The sequence below is a fragment of the Oncorhynchus mykiss genome, chromosome 15 (assembly GCF_013265735.2).
Source record: "Oncorhynchus mykiss isolate Arlee chromosome 15, USDA_OmykA_1.1, whole genome shotgun sequence".
Classification (NCBI taxonomy): Eukaryota; Metazoa; Chordata; class Actinopteri; order Salmoniformes; family Salmonidae; genus Oncorhynchus; species Oncorhynchus mykiss.
The window spans coordinates 48,684,301-48,694,075 of NC_048579.1; the positions used below are offsets into that span (position 1 = coordinate 48,684,301).

General features: G+C 42.8%; 1 protein-coding gene across 1 annotated transcript in view; it reads right to left on the reverse strand.

The window, feature by feature from the left end:
• drd4-rs (dopamine receptor D4 related sequence) overlaps positions 1–8,899 on the reverse strand; it is a 28,268-nt gene extending 19,369 nt beyond the window's left edge. Inside the window, exon 1 of the mRNA XM_021563452.2 lies at positions 8,441–8,899. The gene's annotated coding sequence lies outside the window, so the exon portion shown is untranslated. The remainder of the gene's footprint in view (positions 1–8,440) is intronic.
• Positions 8,900–9,775: the final 876 nt, after the last annotated feature.

Sequence of the window (9,775 nt, forward strand, 5' to 3'; positions counted from 1 at the left end):
CCCTGGGCAAAACCACTCTGGAGTGCACAAACAACCCACTGGGCGAAAACTAGTTGAATCAACGTTGTTTCCACGCCATTTCAAACCCCCCCCCCCCCCCCCCCCCCCCCCCCCAAAAAAAAAAAAATGGTGATGTTGAATCAATGTGGAAAACTGATTAGATTGACAATAAGCCATCAATTGCATTTAATATTTTTTGACCCAACTTTGAACCTAAATCCAACGACATGGTGATTTTTTTGTATTGATTTCATGTTGAATTCACGTTAGATTGACAGCGCAACCAAATGTAAATAAAAACATTGAACTGACGTCTGTGCCCAGTCGGAAGACCATTAGTCAAAGCAAATTTCCTCCCTCTCGCTCTGTCTGTCAGGCTGTCAGAGTTGGACATTGTTCGGCTCCAATTCCTGTTTAATTGGACATGGGATTTCTCTAGAAGTGCCATTACAGCCCAACTGTGATGACCTACCTACCAAAGTCCCACTATCAAGGTGAGTAGTCTCAGGTGAATATTGTCAGGAGAGCTAGACTCACATGAAAACGCATTACAGTAGCGGCTACTGAGGAACCTATCGGTAGATTTTCACTTCTGCTGCCCTCATTTAAACAGCAAATATTTTAGATAACCATAACACTTCTTGTTGTGTTACTATGATTTGGGCAAGTTGAATCTCTGCATGCATACCCTGTCAAATAGGGTGCACATGAGCATTTTTTTATGTGGGCTAAGTATTGTTTTGTTGCAAGTTTCAAGTGTTTCCTTACAGATGCTGTGATTGTGACCGGAAAAGGTTAACTACCAATGGTACATCGGAAGCGCGAATGTCTTCCCACTGTCATTGTGTATCTGTAATGCTGTAGGAACTTTCAGCTGTTGTTCGGAGATGTTGTTCAAGTGATGATCATTTCTTTCTCCATCTTTGTAAGAAAATACATCACACAACCATGGCTACTCCCCCACACCTCTGGACACGCCAACATGAGCACCGACACACCTTCAACAGCCCCCGAACACGAGACCATTCCAGTAATTATGGTCAATGAATCTAATCCATGGTGGATATTCTTCTTAAAAAGGAACAATGGAATTCTGTAATTATATACCTCCACTTTGCACCTTTACGTTACTTAGGTTGATGTATTGATGCTGTCTCTGGCTTGTTATCAATAATGGATGCTGGTGTGTTTCTGCCCAACCCAGCTCAGTTTTTCTCATTTGCTAAAACACTAAAAACCCATTGGCTGAACAAAGTTCTCAGTTGCCTGGACTCATTTGGCTAATTATGCAGTCTGTTGTCAATACCTTAAACCATTTCACATGGTAAAACACAATTTGAAGATCTCACTTAGACTTTTCAGCAAAACTCTTGACACATTCTCATTCTCAAAACACATTCTGCGCTCTAATGCACATGTCATGCATACTGGTAAACACAAGTGGCAACAATCAAATACAAATAGAGAAGACGTGTCATTGATTGAACACAACCACTCAAAATTGATTTAACCTGTTTCAAATGATGCCACACAACCAATATAAGCCAGTTCAGAGAGCAAACAGGTTGTTGAAGGTGGGAAGGAGAAAGTCTGAGAATGGATAGAAGAAACAATGTGAGAGGACGAGGACGAGTGCGTATGCGAGGTGGGCGACGAGGAGGAAGAGGAGGAGGAGGGCAAGAAAGAGGAAGAGGAGGACAAAGAGGAAGACAAAGAGTGGAAATATCTGATGGAATTCGAGCAACAGTTATAGACCATGTTCTTGTCCATGGACTGACAATGAGGGAAGCAGGACTTAGAGTGCAACCCAATTTGAGCTGATTTTCTGTGTCCACCATAGTAAGGACATTCAGAGAAGAGAACAGGTACAGGATACTACTGTATATTTGTAATTGCAAATTTACTGTACTACACTATATGCAGCTGTTTCAATAGACATTTGTAAAGTTAATCACTGTATGTATTGTACTGCATGAATATGTTTTATAACTGCACAACTACTTTTTGTAGAATTGCAAGGCTGCCACATGCAGGTGGAAGGACAGCTATATTTACTCGGGAGCAAGAGGCCGTTATAGTTGGCATGGTCCTTGAAGATAATGCAATACTACTCAGAGAAATCCAGGAATAAGTGATACAAGACAACACACACTTCCAGGGAATCGACAATGTGAGCATTTCCACAATTGACCGTGTCCTCCATCGTAACAGGATGCGAATGAAACAAGTATACAGAGTACCTTTTGAGCGCAACTCACCAAGGGTGAAAGAACTGCGAGCTCAGTATGTGCAAGTAAGTGTACATTCGGAAACACTTACTGTAATCCAGATTGTCTACAGTACTAACACATACTATGTGAAGGACATTACTCTTCAGTACATACAATGTATTACAAAATCCTACATACAGTATATTGTATTTCTACACAGACAATATTTGACTTGGAATCCTTGGACAGACCCCATGAGTTCATCTTTGTCGATGAAGCAGGCTTCAATCTAACAAAGAGGAGAAGGAGAGGCCATGATTGGACAGCGGGCCATTGTTGAAGTCCCTGTCACAATCTGTGCTGCTATCAGCAACCATGGTGTTCTACATCCCCATGTTACACTCTGGCCATATAACACCCAGCACCTTCTAAGATTTATTGCCAATCTAAGAGATATTTTCTTTGAGCAGCAGGTTCAAGAGCTAAATGAGAATCCCATTCCCACCTATGTGATAGTGTGGGACAATGTCAGTTTCCACCGAGCTGCTCAGGTAAGGGAATGGTTTAACATCAATGGGCAGTTTATGAACTTGTACCTCCCTCCATACTCGCCTTTCTTGAATCCAATTGAGGAGTTTTTCTCCTCTTGGAAATGGAAAGTGTATGATAGACAACAATATTGCTTGTGATGTCGACGAAGTGCTCTGGCCTGACCCAGCCCAAAGACAAGAAGAAGCACATTGATCACGTTTACTCCTTTTTGTCCCTTTTAGTATTGTATACTGTAGTACAGTGCATTGTAGGCTGTATACTGTACAATGGACAAACTGTATGGCCCTGAACATTGTGCTTTCCATTTATTAACATAACTGACTGCTCAATAGATTTTGACTGGTTGCAGGTTCATATCAACAAAGAACAAGAATTACAGTATCACAGAGACAAAGGACAAGTTTGTGAGATGCAGGGTACAGTACTGTAAAAATAGGGGTACAAGGAGGAGGAAGAACAAAAAACAAAAGAGCAAAGCAGAGTAGTAATTTCTGATCAATTTTGAGCTACTATGATAGAACATGTTTTCGTTCGTCAAAAGACAATGACGGAAAAATATGAATATTTTTTTCGATTCCCTGAGAATTGTATGTTTTGAACAATGTGTTTTAAATTTTTCGGTGTATTGTTTAGTGACTGCTTGAGAGTGTATATCATTTTGATCACTTTGTTAATGATCTGAGAGCAGTTTTTGAACACAGGTAGAACTGTTTCGAGGCGAATGTTTCATTTTGCGAGAGGAGTCAGAGGTTATGTAAATAGTGCTTGAAGATGAGGTTTTGTGCTTAATGTTTTCAGGAAATGGAGCAAGGTTTCAAAAATTGTGTTTTAGCAATTGAGAAAAACTGTAAATCACCCGCCAGATTTGCCCATAGCACAGAGAGAGGGAGTGAGAGGGGACAGAGAGAGGAAGAGAGGGAAGAGAGAGAGAGGGATGGACAGAGAGAGAAAGAGGGAGAGGAGGAAAACAGAGTGAAAGCAATGAAGAGAGATATAAGCGAGAAATCAAGCCGCCTTGACAACAAAACATAGATATACGCCTTATGTTGCTGAATTTGTTTTCCAACTGAAGCCTAGCCTGAAACAAACTTTTTCTGTTTGACAGCAGATGCTGCTTAATAGTGTTTAGCTGTTGCTGAGATGTACTTGAACAGGAGACAGCCTGTGACATTTCCTTTTGTGTTGCTTAATTGCCTTTACAAATATATTTTTTTACAGCATTTCTGTTCACAGAGGCCATTAGCGCTGGGCCAGAGAGCATGCTGGGACACATTAGAGACAAGAGTAGAAGATGGGGCAAGGAGCTGTCAGAATCAGAAAACAGAAACAGACATGCCGGGGTCAGATATTTGTCCGTCGTTGTGTGTGTTGTCTGAGTAGTGGGTGTGGGTTAACAATATGTGTAGAAAGATTTGCAAGCCAAGATAGAGAGAGCGAGAGGAGTGTAATGGCATTTTAAGAGGTGTTGATAGTCTAAGTGGTCATTTCTTCAACCCATTTACACGACGGAAATGACCGAAAGGACTGGTCCTGGGAGCCCTGCCTGCATGGGTGTGTGAGCTTACAGCGCCTAACACATCACAGACTGGCTGCATCTCGTCTTGTCTCAGTCCGTCACCCTCAACACTTGAACTGTCAATTAGCCAGGCGGGACCACAGGCAACAGCTAACATGGAGACGACATAATGTGTATTGGGAGAGGAGGATAGCATGATTGTCAGCTTGGGTGTTTGTATTGACTCCTGGGGCGAGGTGTTGTTCCACTCGCGTAAAGCACAAGAACACGAAACCATTTAAAAGCATCTGTTTGTGACATAATCGTTTTATGTTGCAGGTGTGTGTATGTGCAATGTGTTAGCTTCCTGTCACATCTATTAGCTCATATGCGGTTGGAATGGAGTGTGTATGACATGTGTTTGCCTATGTGTGTGTGCATCTGCATACCAATACAGTGCCCCCAGCAGCATTGACCTGTATTTGCCCTCTATCTCGCTCTCTTGTCTGTCTGTCTCTCTTACTCTCTATCCTAATCACCGGTTGTAGTTTTTCGTTCCCCTCTCTCTCTCTCTCTCTCTCTCTCTCTCTCTCTCTCTCTCCCTCCCTCTCTCTCTCTCTCTCTCTCTCTCTCCTCTCTCTCTCTCTCTCTCTCTCCCTACCTCTCTCTCTCTCTTCTCTCTCTCTCTCTCTCTCTCTCTCCCGACCCTTTCCCTCCTGTATCAATAATTTCCTTTCATCCTATCTCTCTTTTTCTCCCACCCCCTCTTTCTCTGTGGTCTCTCTGTTAACCCTTTTTCTTTCTCTCTCTTCCCTTTTCTCCTCTCTCTCTCGCTCTCTCTCTCTCTCTCTCTCTCTCTCTCTCTCTCTCTCTCTGTCGGCCGTGGCTGCCCGAGTGACCGTTTGTTCAACACCACTCTCCACAGGCCTCGCCACCACTAGTGCTGCTGCTGCCGTGCCAAAGAACCCGCTAAAATCCCCCAAAATGTACATCGTCAGCCTACTGCGGTGTGATGTCTGCCGGTCAGTATTCTGCCGGCTGTCTTTTAATACTACTGTAGCAGCAACAACTGGACACTTGTGTCTCTCCAGTCTCGGCACACACACGACGAGCCGGTCGGTATCCTAGAAACGTCCTTTGTCATAAAGATGATGCTGATCCGGGGCCTCAGATTTAATTTACTTGGCTAATGAGCTGCCTGTCGTTTTGCATGAGGAGAGGACCCATTTGAATCATCACGGGTCTGTGAGAGATTTATTGAGAGGTGATTTCTCCGTGATATAGAAACGTCATTTCTCTGTCCACGCCGTGTCTGTCCATGTCTGCAACAGGCGACAAACGCTCAACAAAAAAAAAACTAACACCATAATGTGCAGCATGTCTCAGCCAGTCAGTCTGAAAACAGGGCATGGTCTGTTTTAGTGGAGGCTGGTGAGGGGTGGACAGCTCATCGTTATGGCCGGAATGGAATGGTATCAAGCACATTGCAAAGAAACAACGTGTTTGAAATGTGTTTAGTACTCTTCCGTTCATTTAATTCCAACCATTACAATGAGTCACCAAACAAGCCACCACTAGTCACTGTTCACTGCTAGCCTACTGATCTGACAGGTCTTCTTGGAGAAAGGTATAAGTCCTATATATGAGTCCTATATATATATATATATATATATATATATATATATATATATATATATATATATATATATATATATATATTAATGTATGTATGTGTGTGTCTATGTTTATCTATCAACAGTCGTGAATGGAAGATGACGTTTGTCAGGGGTATCTGACAGGACTTAAGTAGGGGATTCTGTAGTATAGAAGCGGATATATGGCCATGACTTCGTCTATCAGTACTTTTTTTTGTGGGATGCTGGGGAATGCATAGAGCGTGGCTTGATTGAATCTTGACTTGGAGGCTGCATACATACCAATGATGCCAGAAATGGCATGTAGGTTAGCAGTGCACCTCCCACTGATTCTGAAATGACCGTGCTCATCGAAACAATAGCAAATGAGACGGCAGGCGGACATATTAGGATGCTCGGTGCTCTAGAACCAACCCGTAGCTCACCTGACATGTGGATTTATAGAGGGCTTAATCTGAGTTTCTTCAAGTGTGTCCCAAATGGCACCCTGTTCCCCATTAGGTGCAGAACTGGTCAAAAGTAGAGCACTATGTAGGGAATAGCGTGCCATTTGGGATGCAACCATACTTTCTCTACTCTTCCCTCCATGAAGGTTTAAATTGGACAGGGTCGATTAAGATAGCTAGGCGAGCCAACTAAATATCACCGTCGTAGTAAGTACATTTTCCCTCAATAAAATAGTTATTAGCAAAGTGCTAGTAGAAAAGAAAAAGTGCAGTTTTTATGATTTTTTTTTGGAATACAACAGTCAAGATGTTGCTGCTGGCCAGTGGTGGAAAAAGTACCCACTTTTTTATTGGAAAATGACTCAAGTAAAAGTGAAAGTCACCCAGTAAAATACTACTTGAGTAAAAGTCGAAAAGTATTTTTGTTTTAAATATACTTAAGTATCAAAAGTTCAACTGAAATAATATGAACACATGGTTGTCAAAGGGAGGGTCTGGGAAATCTTTCCACGCCTGAGACAGTTGTTAAAGAGAGCTGCACAGTGTGGTGCCTTGGGAACCTAGTAGAAGGTAAAGCTTGTCTAAAGAAGAAAGTTGTTTATCTTTTGTTTTCTGCTCCTTAAATGTTCTGACGTCAAGTTAGGCGTAGTTTATGTAACCTGGGTAGTCTTTTCCGTTAAAGCATTGCTGTTTTCCAGAGTCCGCTATCCGTCAGTTTCATTGACAGCTCTATATAGTCTACTGACAGTCTGACAGATAAGAAATTAAATCTTACTTTCTGTTTATCAATATCGAAAAAAATGTTTGCTGAATTGGCCTCTTTTCTGTTTTCATTGCCCTTTAACTGTGTTTTTGCGAACCACCTGTCCTGTCCCATGTTATCGCTCCGTATCCGTTGCACATGTGGCTCACCAGTTGTGGCTGACGCAAGGCCTTTCTCGTTGTGTTGGGGTGGTGGCCTGGGTGGCAGGGGGTCCAAATTAAGCCCCCGGAGCTGCTGCGACCAACTGTGCCAACAGCTGCTTACTAGGAAGCGTGGTGGCGTTGGGTTTAGAGAAGATAGCAACGGAGCCAGGACTGTATTAACAAGGGGTTATGATGCTGCGTATGCCCTACATGTGGCTGTGCTGTAGTGTGTAGCAGGAGACAGTAGGAGCACGCCATGGGAGCGTGTTCCAGTAGGCTAGAGTCTCTTGGTTTCTTAGAAATGGAAATACTGAAATATAGTTGGGACGCTGGTCTTTCTCACCCCTCACACTAATAGAGAACAAGTGTTCTATGAACTACATTTCTAGGTGGAATAATTCTGTAATTGTCTGGGAAGTACTAAATGAGTAACTGCTGGTTTTCGATTGGCTTTAAGGCTCTGTGGTTATTTCCTTTTGTGCACCATGCCACCCTGGGTGGGGGGGGGGGGGGGGGGGGGGGGGGGGGGCGGGGGGGGTCTTATCTCACAGACAGAATCTGACACTACCCCCCCCCTCCCCTTGAGGCTCACACTGGTCAGAGGAGGCCAGCAGTGTGCTGTCTTATTGGTCGAAGGCTACACGTATGCACTCTCCACAGAGATGTTTAATGGTGCAAATAAGGGTGAAATATATTTTGATGTCAAACTCAGTGGTGAATAGAGATGCTACCCTTAAGATGATTAGATAGAGGACAACACAGTTCTGCACCTGCTCTCTCTGTCTTGATACTAATCATGCCTGATCTGTTTTGATTAAGAAATCATTATAATCGTTCTCTTTAATATGACAACCTTTGGAAGAAAAAATACTCTGCTATACCAATAGTGTCCTTTTCCATTTTGAAAACTCAAATGACTTGTTTATTGCTGTTGAACATTTGGGTATAACAACCATTTTATGTATTAATATGCAGAATCATATCACCATTTTCCAATAACCATTTTCACCATTTTCTGCAGATCTTTTTTCTTTAGACTTTTTTTTTATCATCACGTTTGTATCAATTACACGGTTAGTTTTTTGGTATTAGAGGACTTGATTTTCAACAAGAGTAAAACAATCCAAAAACACAGGACAACAAATATAACACAAAAGGCAAAAAAAACGTACTCACATCAACATCAAGCCTTTGACCCCATGAAGTCTATCAATCCTGTTATCCCTGTCACTCCGAGGTTCCCAGTCCAAACTGTCTCAGTCAGCCCTGATGTTGTCTGCTCCGCTGCTTTCCTTCACTCAGCTCCACAAAACTGTCCGTCAACAGCTGTTTTCACCCGCTCCGCACTCACACTCACTACTCCATCTCCTCCCGCGCCGCAACTGTGCAGAGTTTTACTATTGCTGAGCCGTCTGTCAGAAACTTGTCCCCCTGCCTTCACATTTACGATATGACACAACATGACTGAGCCCACATCGTCTCCCTTTTCAAAGACTCAGCCACAGAGAGTGTGCTCAAACTCACAAACTCTCGCCTCTCACTCTCTAAATGTATCTCTGTCTCTCTCTCTCTCTCTTTCTTTCCCTCGCTCTCTCTATTTATCTCTCTCTATTTTCTCTCTCTCTTTTTTTCCTTCCTCACTTTTGTCCGTCTCTCTGTACATCTCTCTCCCTCTCTCTCTGGATGCTGAGGGACCATCACTTGCTTAATTACTCATGATCTGCCTGAGGCCTCTGTGATTGGTTAACAGTTAAAGGCTGCTGTGCACCCCTACCCGCTCCCTTCACTCTCACAGAACAGCTGCTGCCCTATCACTGGGTCTCGCTATGTTCTGACTCCACCCCTCTTTTACTGCCTCTGTACCTGAATCAGTGATTCAGGGCTTCTTGCCAGCTACAAAAATAGAACTCGTAGAATAGACATGGTTCTACATTCTATTTGGTTTTCCATGGAACCCACCATAGAAAATTAACTACGCGTATATCTCAACGAAACTCACCGATATGACCGCTTAATAGAAGTGGCTGTAAGGGTGAGCACTTTAAGCGTGAGTAACACTTGCCTGTCGGTGATCTGCCCTAAGGAGAGTAGTGAGTCTTGTACTCATCTCAATTGAAATCAGGATTATTCAATAGTGGAGGGCAAACCGGAGAGTTCTTGAAAACATACATACAGTGCCTTGCGAAAGTATTCGGCCCCCTTGAACTTTGCGACCTTTTGCCACATTTCAGGCTTCAAACATAAAGATATAAAACTGTATTTTTTTTGTGAAGAATCAACAACAAGTGGGACACAATCATGAAGTGGAATGACATTTATTGGATATTTCAAACTTTTTTAACAAATCAAAAACTGAAAAATTGGCCGTGCAAAATTATTCAGCCCCCTTAAGTTAATACTTTGTAGCGCCACCTTTTGCTGTGATTACAGCTATAAGTCGCTTGGGGTATGTCTCTATCAGTTTTGCACATCGAGAGACTGACATTTTTTCCCATTCCTCCTTGCAAAACA